This window comes from Vulpes vulpes, chromosome 9 (genome assembly GCF_048418805.1).
Source record: "Vulpes vulpes isolate BD-2025 chromosome 9, VulVul3, whole genome shotgun sequence".
NCBI lineage: Eukaryota > Metazoa > Chordata > Mammalia > Carnivora > Canidae > Vulpes > Vulpes vulpes.
This window is the reverse complement of record NC_132788.1, coordinates 32,230,923-32,249,139: the sequence shown is the minus strand read 5'-3', so window position 1 is coordinate 32,249,139 and position 18,217 is coordinate 32,230,923. Positions and strand designations below refer to the sequence as shown.

General features: G+C 41.1%; 1 long non-coding RNA gene and 2 pseudogenes across 2 annotated transcripts; all 3 read left to right on the top strand.

The window, feature by feature from the left end:
- The first annotated feature begins 1,383 nt into the window (after nt 1-1,383).
- Nucleotides 1,384-2,822, top strand: LOC140594007 (tubulin beta-3 chain pseudogene; annotated as a pseudogene).
- Nucleotides 2,823-4,304: 1,482 nt separating this feature from the next.
- On the top strand, nt 4,305-4,824 carry LOC140594055 (large ribosomal subunit protein uL23 pseudogene; annotated as a pseudogene).
- Nucleotides 4,825-10,828: 6,004 nt separating this feature from the next.
- On the top strand, nt 10,829-17,104 carry LOC112912677 (uncharacterized). 2 transcript variants are annotated; one of them, XR_011994191.1, is made up of 4 exons: nt 10,829-11,095; nt 11,865-11,956; nt 15,947-15,999; nt 16,567-17,104. It is a non-coding gene; the product is annotated as an uncharacterized lncRNA (long non-coding RNA). The 2 variants fall into 2 exon arrangements; XR_011994192.1 differs by lacking the exon at nt 11,865-11,956 and adding an exon at nt 11,558-11,757.
- Nucleotides 17,105-18,217: the final 1,113 nt, after the last annotated feature.

Here is an 18,217-nt window from a genome sequence, read left to right as displayed (position 1 = left end):
TGTCTGCTTTTGCCTCAGGTCATGATCCCAGAGCCCCAGAATTGAGCCCCACATTGGGCACCCATGGGGAGTCTGTTTCTCCTTCTGCTCCGCACCCTTGTGTGCACATGCTCTTCTCTCTCACTCTGTCTCAAATAAATAAATAATATCTTTAAATAAATAAAATAAAATAAAAATTAAAAATTAAATCTTAGAAAAAGAATAGGAATTAATTTTTAGAGTAATTTTAGAGTCACAGAAAAATTAAACCAAAGGCTCAGCACTTTCTCATTTACCTCCTGCCCCTGCACATCCGTGTCTGCCTCATTATCAGCATCCCCAACCAGAACTATAAAGAATAAAAAGTGAATCTCCTCTTTGCCCTACACCACTCTACTTTTCAACTTGCCAATTTGTACTCTGTCCTATTGTTATCAAGTTGGTGTGCATCCTTCCTGAACTCTCTGTCTACATACACACATGCACACACTGTGCAGCAGTGCATCTGTATCATAATACAAATGTGTATGTAAAGTCACATGCATGATGGTTGGTTTTATGTGTCAACTTGGCGAGGTTATATGGTTCCTAATAATTCCATCAAACACTTACCTAGGCGTTGCTTTGAAGGTACTTTGAAGATGTGATTAAAGTCCATAACCAGTTGATTTAGGAAGGGATATTATCCCAGATAACCCAATTTGAAAGGTCTTAACAGAACTGAGTCTTTTCTTAAGAAAAAATTCTGTCTGGGGGCATGAGTTTCAGCTTGCAACTGACAGATGTAGATTACTCCCTTCCTGATGCCCTGGGATTTTCCAGCTTGCCTAGCCAGCCTTGATAATTGCATGAGACAAGTTTTTGTGATCCATCTCTTATTACATACTTCTTACTAATTCTGTTTCTCTGGTTGAGCCATGATTGACATATATCTTTCTGCAACTTACTTTTTCACTAACAATATGTCTTAGAGACGGTGTTATGATTAACTGCTGAATCATAGCTCATAATATGAATGTACTGTATCTCATCTAATCACCCTGTTACTGGTGAATATTTTGTTGTTTGGATTCAAATTTATATTTTCATTTGCTACTTTGAAATTTTAATTTATCCACTTCTTCCTATAGTAAAATTTAATACCAATCGGATCCGTTCTTTGCAGATAATTATATTTCTTCTTTGAAAGCTTTTAAGAATTATTCTTTTTTTTCATCTCATAAGAACATATTATTGGGGAGAAAAAAATTCCTTCTACTCTTCAAGGTTATTTGACTGGTTTCATAATTGAATTAACTTATGATAGATTAATAGGAGAAAACAAATTTGATTACATATGTATGAGAGGGGCTGTAAGAATATGAGACATATCCGCAGCCAGCCCCAACCCGTCCACGTGTGTACTGCAGCCGCCCGCCACACGCACCGAGCATGAGGGAGATCGTGCACATCCACGCCAGCCAGTGCGGCAACCAGATCGGAGCCAAGTTCTGGGAGGTCATCAGTGATGAGCACTGTATAGACCCCAGTGGCAACTATGTGGGCGACTCAGACCTGCAGCTGGAACGCATCAGCGTCTACTACAACGAGGCCTCTTCTCATATGTGCCTCGGGCCATTCGGGTGGACCTTGAGCCTGGAACCTTGGACAGCGTCCGGTCTGGGCATCTTTGGGCATCTTTTCAGGCCTGACAACTTCATCTTTGGTCAGAGTGGGGCTGGCAACAATTGGGGCAAAGGTCACTACACGGAGGGTGCAGAACTGGTGGACTCAGTCCTGGATGTGGTGCGGAAGGAGTGTGAGAATTGCGACTGCCTGCAGGGCTTCCAGCTGACCCACTCACTCGGCGGGGGCACAGGGTCCTGGGTGGGCACACTGCTCATCAGCAAGGTGCGCGAGGAGTCCCGCGACCGCATCATGAACACCTTCAGTGCGGTGCCCTCGCCCAGGGTGTCGGACACAGTGGTGGAGCCCTACAACGCCAGGCTGTCCCCGCACCAGCTGGTGGAGAACACGGACGAGACCTACTGCATGGACAGTGAGGCTTTGCATGACGTCTGCTTCCGCACTCAAGAGGCCACGCCCACCTACGGTGACCGCAACCGTCCGGTGTCGGCCACCCTGAGCGGCGTCACTAGTCTCTCGGCTTCCCCGGTCAACTCAGCGCTGACCCGCGCAAGCTGGCCGTGAATATGGTGCCCTTGCCCCGCCCGCACCTCTCCGTGCCCCGCTGTGCCCCACTCTCCGCGAGGGGCAGCCGGCAGGACCGCGCGCTCACGGTGCCCGAGCTCACTCAGCAGATGGTCGATGCCAAGAACCTGACGGCTGCCTGTGCCCCCCCGTGGCCTCGACCTGACCGTGGCCACCGTCTTCCGCGGGCGCACGTCCATGAAGGAGGTGGACCGCAGATGCTGGCCGTCCAGAGCAAGAACAGCAGCTACTTCGTCCAGTGGAGCCCGAACAGCGTGAAGGTAGCCGTGTGTGACATCCCACCCCGGGGCTCCAGATGTCCTGCACCTTCATGGGCAACGGCACGGCCATCCAGGAGCTGTTCAAGCGCCTCTGGAGCGGTTCACAGCCATGTTCCGGCGCAAGGCCTTCCTGCCCTGGGACACGGGCCAGGGCATGGACGAGATGGAGTTGACCGAGGCCGAGAGCAACGTGAACGACCTGGTGCCCGAGTACCAGCAGCACCAGGATGCCACGCCGAGGAGGAGGGCGAGATGTACGAAGATGACCAGGAGGAGCCGAGGCTCAGGGCCCCAAGTGAAGCAGCTGGAGGGGCAGAGCCAGGCTGTCGCTGTGGCCCAGAGGCCTGTCCCCCAGAGCCATGTTGCCATTGACCCTGCCCCGAGCCTTGCCCCCACCAGCTCTGGTCACAGCGCCCTAGGGCTCCCGAGTGTTTGTCCTCCAGTATTTACAGCATCCCCACCCACGTGGGTCCTGTTTTCCCACCATAGGTCAGCTCCATCGTGTCTGCTTTATTGTCAGCTCCAGGCCTGTTTTATGGTTTGTTTTGTTTTTTGTTTTTACTGGTTTGTATTTATATTTTGGGGGGGAATACTTAATAAATTTATTGCTGTCAGAAAAAAAAAGAATATGAGACATAAGGTCAAGCTGGGCAGTTCCGTTTTATATGCCATCATCAGCTAAGAAATGGGACAGGGACCTGGGGCTTCAAAGGGAGGAGGATGATTCACAGGACAATAAGGAAAAAAGATGTTTGGCAGTTAGATGTTTGCCCTGCCATACAGACCTGTCACTCAGATAAAAAAAAAATTATTCCTAAAGGAGGAAAAATGAGTGGGAAACATCAGAAAGGGAGACAGAACATGAGAGACTCCTAACTCTGGGAAATGAACAAGGGGTGATGGAAAGGGAGGTGGGTGGGGAGTTGGGGTGACTGGGTGATGGGCACTGAGGGGGGCACTTGATGGGATGAGCCCTGGGTGTTATTCTCTGTGTTGGCAAATTGAACTCTAATAATAATAATAAAAAAAAAATTATTCCTCATAATAGTTGTCTTTCTGGGCTAGGCCTCTGTCTAAATTCTTTCAGGTAGTTAAGGGAGCAGTAAGAATTTTTCCTGAGTTTTCTGGGTCTTGATTGTTTTCAGTTTAAAATGGTCCAGGTGCCCAAATGACACACTTTGGGGACACTTGTTTTGAACCTCTTTAATATCTATGGTTGTTTTTCATCCTGCTTAATTTTTAATAATCCCTTTAAATCTGGATACTCACTTTTGATGTTTTCCTGTCATTACTTTTATTACTTTTTTTTCAGTCCTCTTTCTCTTTTTAACTTGGAACTCATATTTGATAGATGCAGGATTTTCTGGGACTTTCTCTCAAGCCTCAATTTTTTTTTTTAAGATGTATTTATTTGAGAGACAGAGTAGGGGGATGGGCAGAGAGAGAGAGAGAGAGAGAGAATATCTCAGGCAGACTGTGCTGAGCACTGGTGCCACATGTGGGCTCATGACCCTGATATCATGATCTGAGCTGAAACCAAGAGTCGAACATTTAACCAGTTGAACCACCCAGGCACCCCCTTCTCAAGCTTCAACTTTTGTCATCCTTCCTATACATTCATTCTGTTACTGCATTCAGAGCTGGGTAATCAGCTTATTAACTTGCTCTTCGGTTGTGTCAATTCTGTCATTCAGCCAATATACTGAGTTTTATTGTAATAATAACTTTTTTATTTTTAAGATCTAAAAATGTTTTTTTTATAAGACCTGTTCTTTTTTTCATAGTTATGATGTTCTTCTGAAGATATTAATTTCACTTCTATTAAGGCCTTCTATTAAGGCCCCTTTCACTAAGATGGCGCCGAAGGCGAAGAAGGAAGCCCCTGCCCCTCCCAAAGCTGAAGCCAAAGCAAAGGCTTGAAAGCTAAGAAAGCGGTGCTGAAAGGCGTGCACAGTCACAAAAAAAAGAAGATCCGCACATCACCTACATTCCGAGGACCCAAGACAGCCAAAGGCAGCCAAAATATCCTCAAAAGAGCGCCCCCAGGAGAAACAAGCTTGATCACTATGCCATCATCAAGTTCCCCTTAACTACTGAGTCAGCCATGAAGAAAATAGAAGACAACAACACACTTGTGTTCATTGTGGATGTCAAGGCCAATAAGCACCAGATCAAACAGGCTGTGAAGAAGCTCTATGACATTGATGTGGCCAAGGTCAACACCTTGATCAGGCCTGATGGAGAGAAGAAAGCATATGTTCGACTGGCTCCTGACTATGATGCTTTGGATGTTGCCAACAAAATTGGGATCATCTAAACTGAGTCCAGCCGGCTATAAATCTAAATATAAATTTTTTCACCATAAAAAAAAAAAGGCCTTCTACTGAGCATTTTTTCCCTCTTGTATTAGGTTCTGTTCATGAAGTTTGGAACATCTCTTTTATGATACTTATTTTCCTCATATATTTGGCAGTTCTGGGTTTGGGTACTGTATTTGTTGAGATGTCTCCAGTGATGGGGAGAAGGAATAGGATGTGTTACCAAATGAGGAATGGTAGGTATTCATAGCCTTAGGAAGGATTGCTTTGTTCACCGTTTGCAAAGGGCAGCTGAATTGTCTACACACACTTCTCCAGCCTAGAGCAAATGCTTCAGCTACTTGCTCCTTGACAATGGGGAGGAGGGTCTTTGCAGAAGGAGGAAGGGGCTCCATCCATCTCTCATCCCTCTTGCACCCATCTCCTCTGAGTTTAGAAACTTGCAGAGCATCCAGTTTCACAGCAGTTTTTTCCTCTGTGTCTTTCCCATGGCTGTTTCCTCCACCACTTCTATCTCCTTTCTGTCTCTTAGAAATGCCTCAAAAGTTTTTCTTCTCTCTTGCTTTCCAGCACTGTTATATATTTTAATCGTTTCCCTGTCATTTCTAGGAATTTGGGGTAAGGGGGAAGGTAGAAGAGTGTTCATAATCTTGATTTTATCTCTGCACTGGATTACCATTAAATATTTTGGGGAGGATTTAAGTTAATTTGCCAATAACTTTGGAAAAAACCATATCTTCGTCTTAAATAATAATAATGAGAATTGAAATAAATGACTTGATTAATAATCTAGAACTTGAAAAAAACAACAAAAAATAATTTTAACAATACCCTATACCCTTTTTCTCAACCATATTCACACATGGTGCCGTTAAATTGCTAAAAGTTACAAAGGAAAGAATAGCAGGTGTCTTGTTATGGACGATGTAATAAAAGGAAGCTCTAAGGAAATGTTTAAAAAATGTGGGCTCAGAGGCTGAGAGAAAAGCTAAGGAAGAATAAGATGTGTGTTCATGTATATGTGTTCATACATTTTTATTAGGATGCTTAATTAGCAGAAGTAGAGTTTCTGGAGAAGTGATTAAGAATGCAAAATCACTATCAGAGAAAATGGACTGTAAAATTTCAAAACATTTATCAATCTAGTTTGGGGATTAGGAGGACAGCTGGTAGATTTCTGCTGTGATTTCCATTGATAATAAGAGCTGTATTTAAAGATTGCATATACCCCCTGGACTTAAATTCTTAAAAGTAGACGTGTGATTGCGTTTTCTTATTCAAGTGAGCCCTAATTCAAATGTCTGTTTCTACAATAAGGATAAAAGTAATTCTTTGGCTGCTTTATCATGAATCTCAATTGACTCTTGGACCAAAATTTAATTGGCTCTGGGTTCCTATTGATGCACTGCATGTTTTTCCCATCAACCACTTTTGTTTGTGGATTAGATTCCCCTCCCCCATGTTCTTTGTCTTCGCTTCTGGAATAAGTTTCCAAAACAAGGTGATGTCTCAGGGATACATTGTAAGTATTTTTATGTTGAATGTTCAACAAATATTAAATGTATTTTCAGGACCAAATATTGTAGTCTAGTTTGGAAAAAAAACTTTCCTTGTTTACATTGCTACAAAGTTCCTTTCTTTATTGCCTTTCATCCATTATTAAGATTAAAGCATACTTGGAGCTTTCTTGGGTGGCTCAGTCTGTTGAACATTTGACTCTTGATTTTGGCTCAGGTCCTAATCTCAGGGTCATGATTTGAGCCAATGAGCATGGAGCCTTCTTGAGATTCTTTTTCTCCCTCTCTTTCTGCCTTCCCCGCCCCCGTTCTCTCTCTCTCTCTCTCTCTCTCTAATAAATCTAAAAACAAAACAAGGATGCTTGGGTGGCTCAGTGGTTGAGCGTCTGCCTTTGGCTCAGGGCATGATCCCAGAGTACTGGGATCGAGTCTCGCATTGGGCTCCCTGCACGGAGCCTGCTTCTCCTTCTGCCTGTGTGTCTGCCGCTCTCTCTCTCTCGAATAAATAAATAAAATCTTAGAAAAACAAAACAAACAAAAGTAAGCACAGCAATTCCTGGATAATGGATGTCATTCAACTTACTGGGGTGTATTGACAGACTTAGGTTCAAACACTTCCATTATATAGTGATAATATAACAAGAATGTGAATTCTGTTTTGTTTCTTCCAACTTGAAGGATGGAATCCTTGTATTTGCTAACTCTTAAAACACATTAAATCCCTGGGGTGCCTGAGTGCCTCAGTCAGTTAGGAGTTGGACTCTCGATTTTGCCTTGGATCATGGTCACAAAGTCATGATCTCAGGGTTGTGAGATTGAGTCCCACATTGGGATCAAAGCTCAGTGTGAGATCTACTTAACATTCTTTCCCACTGCTGTGACCCCTCCCCTCCTCCTTGCTAGCAAGTACATGCCCATGCATGCAAGCACTATCTCTCTCTCTCACACAAAAAATTTAAAAAAAGAGAACAGACTAAATTCCTAACTCTGTCACATAAAAATCAGTAAAAGCACATGTTGTACAGTTCAAAAGAAATTTCCTTATTACACTATAGAATGATGTATCCTCATCTGCTGCACAAAGAGAAAAGATATCAAGTTTGGGTAAAATTATTATATTGCTTTGCTGTAATGTGTTTGTGTACTAACAGGGGAATATGTGATGTGGGTAAGCTTTAATTCTCTTCTTTTTCACTTTCCCTGCTCCAATCTGCAAAATAGTATTGAGGATACAGGTCATTCATGGTTGTATTTCTAAAAAATCTTTAAAAAAATATTTCATTGATTCATTTGAGAGAACAAGAGAAAACACAAATAGGGAGAGCAACAGAGAGAGGGAGAAGCAGGCCCCCCACTGAGCTGATCCCACTGATCCCAGGACTCCAAGATCATGACATGAGCTGAAGGCAGATGTTTAACTGACAGAGCCATCCAGGTGCCTCAAAAATATCTGCTTTTCAGTAACAAATACACATTAAGTGCTTTTTATCTAAGATTTCAAGTGATTGCATTATATTGTCAATAAAAGTTGATGTTTTTAATTCCTGTTGTAACATACATTTGAACTCAAATGTGGGGATCCCTGGGTGGTTCAGCGGTTTAACACCTGCCTTTGACCCAGGGCATAATCCTGGAGTCCCAGGATCGAGTCCCACATTAGGCTCCCTGCATGGAACCTGCTTCTCCCTCTGCCTGTGTCTCTGCCTCTCTCTCTGTATTTCTCATAAACAAATAAATAAAATCTTAAAAAAAAAAGAAAAAACTCAAATGCGGAAGCTACAGAAAGATAATCTCTAAAATGTTAATTCAGTTCTGTCACTCTTATAGGGAGGTATCGTAAACTAATAGAGCCATTTGTTCTTTTCCCTTCAGGAATAAGTGAAGGAAAGATAATTCAGACACTCTAGCTCACATATTGATGAAACAGTTAACACTGTACCCACTTAATGTTGCTTTCTTCTTTTAACATAGTTGTTCATTGTAAACCTTACTGCAGAAATTTTCAATTTTTCTCTAACTTTGCTTTCGAATGAGTCACAATACCAACTTATTACATTACCATGAAAATATATCACAGCCAAGGTTGTTTTTATGGATTAACTTTCTTCCTATATAATAAAGTTATATGAGAAGTCACAGTTTTACATTTTAAGAGATTTTAGTGTAGTGGTTCTTCATGTTTTAAGGTGAGAGTATTTGATAAAAGCCATGTGACCTTTTCTCAGGGAAATTGTGTATGTGCACATATGCTCATGGTTTTGCCTGTTTGGGGGAGCCATGACTCTATGGGGTTCATGTTTGACTTAGCATTTTGAGAGCAGAGCAGATTCTTTGATACTCATTTTGCTAGTACTACAAATGGGACAGCTTTGTGATTTAAGTCCTATTTTAAACAATTTTTACTATGTGGAATTTGCACATGAAATAGTACTTGTGATAAACCAGAGCCTGTAAACAGTGATATAAGACTCAAAAAATATAAAGCTAGAAAGGTTGTTAGGTCCTTAATAATATAACCTAGGGAAAGAAGACACAAAGTTGTGTTTGTGTCATTTGTACCAATAAATCTAGCCCTTCACATTCAGTTATTCGGAGGTAGCATTGTGCACCAGTTAGTGTTATGAGCTCTGTAGTCAGGTGCCTGTGTTCACCTCCCAACTGGGCACCATCTTGAGTGTGTAACCTTGGACAAGTTAAATGGGAACCAACCAGAGTACCTGCTTCTAAGGAGTGTCAAACAGTGCTAGCACTTTGTGCAAACTCAATAAATACCCAATATACAACAAAATAACTATGCCAATATTTATAACGTATAGAACAATTGTTTTGGTTATGCGTTTCTGATCTCAATTTTTGTGGCAGTTTGGTGACATAGACTCATCTGGGCAGTTTCTTAGACTTTCCAGTGTTGTCCTGATTGAGGTGTCTTCCCTCAGCACAATCTTTGGGAAGGATAGGGACCGATGGGTCCCTACACCCTGCAGCAAGCTCTTACAACACTGATGATCTGCAGTGCTTTCCAGGGCTGCAGACTGAAGGTATGAGCAGTCTGCCGTCTCCTTCTGCAGTCTATAGTCTGAATTTGAGGTCATTAGATATAATTCTTGGTTTTCTCTCTTGGTAGGACTTGAGTCTACCAAACAAAACAGCACCACTAAAGCTGTTATAAGGAAGAGATCTCAGAGCTCTTTAATTTTAGAAATTAGATATTTAGAAATGAAGGATGATACATTTTACAGAAATAAAATGATTACAATTTTAAAATGGTTTCCAGAGTTAAGCTCTGGAAATGACAACGTTCAGGCACTAATTTTGGTAACAGGTAATTTAAACAACATAGGGTAACTTTTATAAAAATGTGTAAGCAAATATTAAAATAAATTCATTAGACATTCATATTTCTGTCATGTACTTTGTGTAGGTGTTTCCTTATTCTGCAGAATCAATGGTTCTTTTGGTGACATACCATGTAGCAGATGCAAAACATTAACTACTATTTTCTGTACTTGTCAAAATGTTTGGTAATCATTACTCTAATTGCATATACATATTATACTAAGTCACAGTGAAGAAAATATTCGTAATAAAGTGAACCACTGGTCTCAAGGTCATGAGATCATCCCCCACCTCCGGACTCTGTGCTGGGTGTGGAACCTACTTGATATTCTCTCTCTCTCCACTCCTCCCCACTGTGCTTGCTCTTTCTCTCAAAAAATTAATAATTAATTAATTTCTCTAAGTGAAAGTGACTTATAGGAAATATATCTCAGTCTCACTGAGGAATATATTTATATATGCAAACTCATAAATAATGTGCCAGAGAATATAACTCAACAGTGTATAAAGGAATAATTTGCCAGAATAATTTGCCAAAATCAATCAAGCTTTATCTCAGCATAGAATAATATAGCAAAATTCACTAATATGTTACATTGCATTAATAAGTCATGGGAAATAACAAACAATAGGTGAAATTCTATAGCTATTCTTAAAATTGGGAACAAGAAAAAACGGTGCTCTCACTATTACTTATTATTTTTGTAATGAAATGCTAAGTCAATGCATTAAGGGAGAAAGCAGTTATAAAAAGTATCATAGATAGAAGCTTGGGAAAATGTTCTACCTATAAAAGAGCAAAACTAATAAAAGTGGACAGATTCAGTTCAGTTTATGAATAAAGAGAACCTGATCTCAAGGAAGAGGACACACACACGCTTGCTTTGGAATGGGGACAGTGGGAGTATTAGATACAGACCCAGGTTGTTCCAAGAATTATCTCAGAACATAAAAAGAATAAGATACAGCCCCCAAGAAATGAGGCTGGCAGGAATGAAGCCAGAGCAGGTTCCAGCCAGCTGGCGTGGGACCCAGAGGGCACTGATACCATAGCACCAAGAACAGGGAAGCCCCGAGTCCTCTCTGTAGAACAGAGTTTAGGTTAGGGCAGGGGAGGAGCGACAGCCTACAAAAGGAGGGTGAGATCACTCGCGGGTCTTCCCATCCGCGCTTGCGCAAAGGCTGATTAATCACTCCGGAAAGACGCCGGAGACTCTGAGTTTGCGCAGATGCGGAGCTTCCTCAAGGCGGAACCGGGGAGACCGGCGCTTGTGCAACCTAAACAGCCCGGGTAGAAGGAAGGTTTCAGGTGCGCAGCGCTGCGCATGCGCGGCCACCGCGCCCGGGGGAAGGGTTGAGAGCCGGACCCGGGAGGCCGGCTGGGCTCAGAGCGGAGCAGGGTCAGGATGGAGGGGGACGTGCTGACTACCCTGAAGGTCGTCAACATCGGCGAGAGTGGCGTGGGCAAGTCCAGGTGAGGCGGGTCTGCGGGCGGTGACGAGGGCAGCGGGCTTTCTGCCGCCGTGGCGGCTGTGTGCTGGGCGGCTCCGGAACGGTAAAGGCAGCGGCAGGTGCGGGCCGGGGGGCGGGCTCCGCGCGTGCTCCCAGGCCTGTCGGCGGCGCGGCCCGCGGCCCCGGCCCGGCCCCGGCCGGCCCCCCGCCCCCCGCCCCCCGCCCCCCGCCCCGCCCGCCTGGGTGTCGGCCTCTGGCAGGCCCGACTCGTCTGGATACGTTTCCCCTCCTGTTGTACCAGATAAAGAACAGTTCCGAGGGCCGCCGCTCGGCTCCGCCGGCGGGTTCGCTGCCGAGCAGCCTCGGGCGCGGCGGGCGGGTGTGGGCCCGAGTCTGGGCTGGCGGCGGGCGGGGCAGGGGGGCGCTCAGGCTCGCCGTCAGCCCGCGAGTGGAGCTGTAACTTCAGTCCTTTGCTTTCTGTCAGACTTTCTCTGAATACGTAGTGTTCCACGCAGAACGTTTCGTGACGCCCTAGGTCACGTTCCTGGCCTGCTTGGGTGCCCACCCCCCGTGCTTTTCGGAGTCCGCTTGTGAAAGAACCCTGTGGTCTTCTGACTCCTGGAGTAATTTACTGTAGTCCAAGATGCTGTGAGTTTAAGCTGGGACCACCGTTGAGAATAAAGGGTAATTGTTTTACTCCGCATTCTGCCACAGCACAGAGAGGTCAAGGAACAAATTAGTATGTTGTTTCTTTTCTTGGCTTTTTCTTGAGGGAAAATTATAATTGGCAGGAGTTCGAGTTGAGATCAGGTGAGAGCAGTGGAGCTCGAGCAGTGGGTGTTGCAAGCACTTGTGATATCACTGAAGCCTTAGAGTTCTCCAGGTAAAGTTACCCTTGCCATCTGGCTATTATTATTATTATTGTTATTCCTAGTAGTCGAGGCTGTCCTGGTTTTTAAACAGTATTCAGTTCCAGAAGTTCAAATCACTTCATCAAGTTTTACTTTTGTAGATGCGTAAGGATTTCAGATTTTATTCTGTAATACATTCTTTTTGTAGTTTTATATATTTTTAAAGTATGACAATATATTTTCTAATTTTTCTCATTTAAATATATTAAGTACAGCGTATTTTGGAGTGAAAGATTTGTACATAACAAGGAATAAATTAATGAAACACTGTGGGCTAGCATAGTAGTATGGGGAGTGTGTGTGTGTGTGTGTGTGTGTGCATTATTTAAAGGACTGAGTAATTTTCACGATCACCATCTATTATATTTGAGGGTTAAAAAGTTGCTATATTGAACATTGTCTTAATAGGACTTCTATAGCCCTGTGACCTTTTTTTTTTTTTTTTCTTGAGATGTGACTCTCATGTAGGTTAAGGCATATGAAATTGCTGATTCTGAAGTCAGGAATGGTTGACTGTCATTTCATATAGTTCAACCCAATACAATTTTTGGTTGGCAACATTTTCCTAAATGTATCCGGTGGATGACTGGTTAAGTTGTGTTAAACTTTTCTGGAAGGTTTATAGAGTGTTTACATAATTGAGGTTCTTTCTCTAGCATCAGATCTGCTAAGTGGATTTATTAGATTCCTTAGACCCTTCCCTTAGACAAACATGTTTGGATCTAATCTGCTCCAAACTTTTCTCAGTACTTAATGAATTTTCAGCTGCTCACTGCCAAATTTTAATACCTTTACCTCTTTCAAGAAAGGGTTGTAAAAAAAAAAAAAAAAAAGAAAGAGTTGTGGTCAGGGAGAAAGTTGGCTTATTTTTCTAGCTAGATATGCATTATTGGCGCCTGTGCTGTGCTATGGGAAACAACGTTGAATACTTATTCTTTCTGGGTACCTGGAGAACAAATGGCTCTACTAAGATAGAAGCCTGTGCTTTTTGAGTTAGTAGTACAAAAACATTTGTCGTGGATGCAGTCTTTAATAATTGTTCTGACCAATAAGTTTATATTTCTTTACAGATCTAGAGTTAGTGGAAGTGAAATGTCATTTGTATTGTTGCACAACAAAGGATATCTTAACTAATTCAAATTAGTAGGTTATTTTTCCAGTTTATTTCAGACTGTTGGAGTTTGATCAACGTGAGTGGTAGCAGCCAGGAGATCCAGATTATGAAACTGGTGCTGCCACTTATGTGACCTTTTTTGCGATACTTGAATGTTCTAGGCCTTCATTTCTTCATTTGAAAAATGAGGTTGGAATAAAAATCCCTCAAACCTTATCTAATGTTAAATGTATAAGATGCTTTGAGCCATGGTGAAGTAAAGAATTGGCAAAATGGGGATCCCTGGGTGGCTCAGCGGTTCGTCGCCTGCCTTTGGTCTGGGGCGCGATCCTGGAGCCCTGGGATCGAGTCCCGCGTCGGGGTCCCTCATGGAGCTTGCTTCTCTCTCTGCCTTGTGTCTCTGACTCTTTCTCTCTCTTTATGTCTATCATGAATAAATAAGTAAAATCTTAAAAAAAAAAAAAAAAAAGAACTAGCAAAGTGTTTCAGAAACTGGAAGGGGTTTAGAGACCTTCCGTTACCTAAATTGCTGTCCCTCCTATGTCTCTGTATCCCCATCCTTTTTGGCCAACTTCATTTGTAAATTAAGAAATGCAGACTAGTTATGATCGCACTGTTTATTACAAATTTAATTTCCTCTAACTGGTAGTTACTCCTTCCATCTGTAGCTCTGCATGGTGAGTATTTTTCTCCTCTAACTTTGAAAATATGAACGCATAAATAGCATTGGTTTTTAATCACTTTCTGGTTGTGGAGTCTTTAAAAAGTCTTAATAGAGAAGTAGACTCTCTGCCTAGGAAGAAGCATAACATAGAGTTTAGAATACATTTCCAGCTAACAATGTATCCCTTGCCATGACCTGCTTATATTCAGAGCTGGTATTAAAATTTGTTGTTTTGTACCATATCAGTTCCCTGGTTTTCTGACAAAGTACCTTTAATGACAAGGGTTATTGGAAGGATTAGCAATTCTGTAAGAAGAACCACTGGTTCAAATGTCTGGCACGTTGTTACTGTCCAATAAATAATAGCCAATACCATTGTTATTTTATTATTCTGGTATTTTTACTACCACTACTACTCTGCAAGTTTCTTTTGTTTTTGTAACGGAGTCTTTGTAGTAACTGAGTACGGATACATACCTTTTCCATTCTTAAAATGTGAAGTCTTGACTTTTATGAATTTAAAAACTTCATGTTGGGGAGAGAACATTTTTACAAGTGCAGTCTTAAGATTCTTGTTAGTGCGGTCACCTAACTCATGTTAGAAGTAAGCAAAGTTATAATCAAGAGGGTTCAATGTTAAGTAGAAAGTCTATTTATTTTACTTTTATGATGCTGGTTTCATCGGAAACACAAGAAAGCAAAACCAAGAAAGGGAGAGTTAACCCTTCAATACAATTAATGACACCGGCTTTTTTTTTTTTTTTTTTAAGATTTTATTTATTTATTCATGAGAGACAGAGAGAGGCAGAGACATAGGCAGAGGGAGAAGCAGGCTCCATGCAGGGAGCCCAATGTGGGACTCTAGGAAGGCAGACACTCAACCACTGAGCCACCCAGGTGTCCCAGACACCAGCTTTTGAATACCAAAAGGCCATTATGTGTTGCAGTATACTCTGGACAAAAAAAAAAAAAAAACCTCTAGCAGCAAAAATTCATCCTTTTTTTTTTTTCATTTCAGACATCTGATAGCTATTTCCTTGTTATTATTAATGCATACAGGTCGATAGAACAGTCTTGTCCTATTGTAGGAGATAATGTGAGAGAAAATGGATTAATTTGATAAATTTAGGGCTTTAATAGAAGCTTAGATTGTATTTTTGAAGAGCTTCTAATAACTGACCCTTCTGCCTTATAATAAATAAATAATTCTGGGAGATATGAAATCTTAGAGTGCTCATATGTGTCTTTTGCTATTATTTTCATTTCTCATCTCTTTCTATTTTGTTTACCATTTCTTAGGTTTAGTCCTTATCTTTCACCATAACCATGGCAGTTGTGTTTTGTTAATTTTCTTGCTGGCATTTTTTTTGCTGGCATTAAAATGTAGAACAGTTTTTGTCAAGAATTCTGTTTTTAAAAAAAAAGCTTTCGGGAGCTCCCTATTGCCTACTTTTGCATTCACCCTGCCTAGCATTTGCCAGATTATACTTACTCTGGCTATCTATTGTGTGGTCAGTCTACCCTTTCTGTTTATCAGTCTACAGCTTTCTGTTTATACTTGAATTCAGAGTGGAGTATACATCAGATTTAAACACAAAATTAGCTTGTTGCATTCCAAGAGACTTATTTTCCCCCCTTTTGTCCACATCGCAGTATGATGTGTTGCTACTATTTTCTCACAAGGACATACATTTATAGTTAAAAACCAAAATCAAGCTTAAATCTTTTTTTTTTTTTTTAATTTTATTTGTTTGAGAAGAGAGAGTGACAGAGAGAGGGAGAGTACAGAGGAAGAGTAAGAGAGAAAAGCATACTCACCGCTGAGCAGAGAACCCCACTTGGGTCTGGGTCCCAGGACCTTGAGATCATAACCTGAGCTGAAGGCAGATGGCTAACGGATCGAGCCACCCAGGCACCCCGTGAAACCCAAATCTTTTCACAGTTGAGAATTATGTAGGGGAGTATGGGGAATACGTTAAGGAAACTTCTTTGCTCTTGGGATTCTTTTATTGCCTTCCAATAATTTAATTCCTCTCTGTATTTCTGCAGTGAGGCATTATTCATGTGAGCAGACCTACATCAGCTATTTTTACCTGTGTCTAATTTGTGACAAAATATAATCATGAACGTTTTGCCAAATGGTTAAAGACAAATTTCTAATCTGTCGTTTAAACATCTCTTTAGCCTGCTCTTGAGGTTCACAGATATTTTCGATCCAGAACTTGCAGCAGCGATAGGTAAGCCTATGTTTAAAAATTCAATAGAAATACCACATATTTTCTAGCCTTCAGTCTTTTATCTAATTCCTTCTACCCTCCCTCTCACCACCCCATTGCTTCCAAGTCTGTCGAATTATTTGTCTTGTAAGGCTTAGCTTTGGTTTCATTAAGTTTCTGGAGCCTTTGTAGATCACCAAGCAAAAATAACTTATTTGTTGTTTCATGACACTTGGTTAGCACTGTGGGTATTATGATTATGATTAATCTGTACATAGATTTCTTTCTTGTACTATGGATTGTCTTTTACTTAGCAATTATCTGAATATTTATTGTATGTCAGGTACTGTCCTAAGGGTTGGAGTTGTAATGATGAATAATGTAGACTTGGTATCTATCATCATGGACCTAACAGTATCACTTAATACTATAGTGTGTTAATATTGTGTTTTTAGCATTTGCTACAGTATCCTGCATAATTCTGAACTCAACATGTTTATCGATATTAGTTACTGAAGATTTTTAGGAGCAGTAATACTTAAATGCCTTTTTTTTTATTTTTTTATTTTTTTTATTTACTTATGGTAGGCACACAGTGAGAGAGAGAGAGAGGCAGAGTCACAGGCAGAGGGAGAAGCAGGCTCCATGCACCGGGAACCCGACGTGGGATTCGATCCCGGATCTCCAGGATGGCTCCCTGGGCCAAAGGCAGGCGCTAAACCGCTGCGCCACCCAGGGATCCCTTAAATGCCTTTTTAAGATGAGATTTAGATCGCCTGAAAGTGGTTTGCCACATGAGCTTACTAGAATATAAGAGAAGATTGAGCTAAATATGTTGGTGTATCACATGTTTATAGAGTAGATGACAATATAAAGGTATTCAGAGACAGCTTGCAATGTGAAAGAGCTGAGTCAGAGCAGGATAGTAGCCTTGGCTCTGCCTTGAACCAGTTGGCAAGATCTTGAGGAAGTCCTTTAACTTCACGGTTTCCACCTATAAATGGCAGAGTTTTGTTGAGAGATAATACATTTTTCTTACAGCTCTAAAATTTCATGATCTGATGAGTAGAATGTATTAAATACGATCCTAGCATTATTATTAAGGAAAATAAAGAGGTTCTTTTAACTGGTTTTGTTTTCATTTATTATGTTCATTTATTTGTGTTCATTTATTTGGATTTGTTTTTTTCCCTTTTTTTCCAGATGCTAAATAATTTCATATGTAGAGAAAAGTTGTAAAAATAGTACAAGAATTCTTGTATGTTCCCAGATGTTAATATTTATCACATATGCTTTATCATGCTCTCTCTCCACACAATTTTGAACCCAGAGTAAAATTACAGAAAGCTCTCTAAATACTTCAATGTGTATTTCCTGAGTGAACATGGATACAATTTTACTGTATACAGACAGATTTCATTAATTTCCCCCCTAATGTCTTATTTAGCAAAAAAACAAAAACAAAAACAAAACACCCAAAACTATTTCTGGTCAGGATCCAGTTCAGGATCACAACTGAGTTTAGTTGTCATTTCTCTTCAGTGTCTTAACCCGGGCAGATCTTTGGTCTTTCTATGTCTTTTATGGCCTTGACATTTTTGAAGAGTACATACAGGTCGATTATAATGTAGAATATCCTTCAGTTGCATCTGTCAAATATATCTTTGTGCTTAGATTTGGGTTATGTATTTTGGCAGGAATTCCACAAAGTGCTTCTCAGAGCATGGTGTATATTTGTACCATTATTGGTGATGGGACTTTGGTTACTTAAGGTAATATATGCCAAATTTCTTTAAAGTATCATCCTGTCATTCTGTGGTGGTTGTCAGATGGTGATTTTTTAAAATCTCATCATTCCATCTACATTTCTTACTTAGAATTCTGCCAGGAAGAGGTCTTCTTTCTTTCTTCAGTATAAACTCCTAGTGCCTCTAAATGTTTACTTAGCTTTTTGTGTGGCATATTAATATTTACAGACTTACATTTATGTGTGAAAAGGAATCATTTAAAACACTAGTAGTTTGAAATCTGCTTTAATTTGGCTTTGGTATATTATTCCTTAAACAAACAAACAAACAAAAAACTTTATTTCACTCAGTACATGCCTCACAGTGGATGGCGAGGAGTAGAAGAGTAGGAACTGGCAGGAAAATGAATTTGCCTACCGTTAAAATTGTACTTAAGGGAATGATCAATATGTAATGTAAAGGTATTTCTTCATTTTAAACCCAAATGAAAT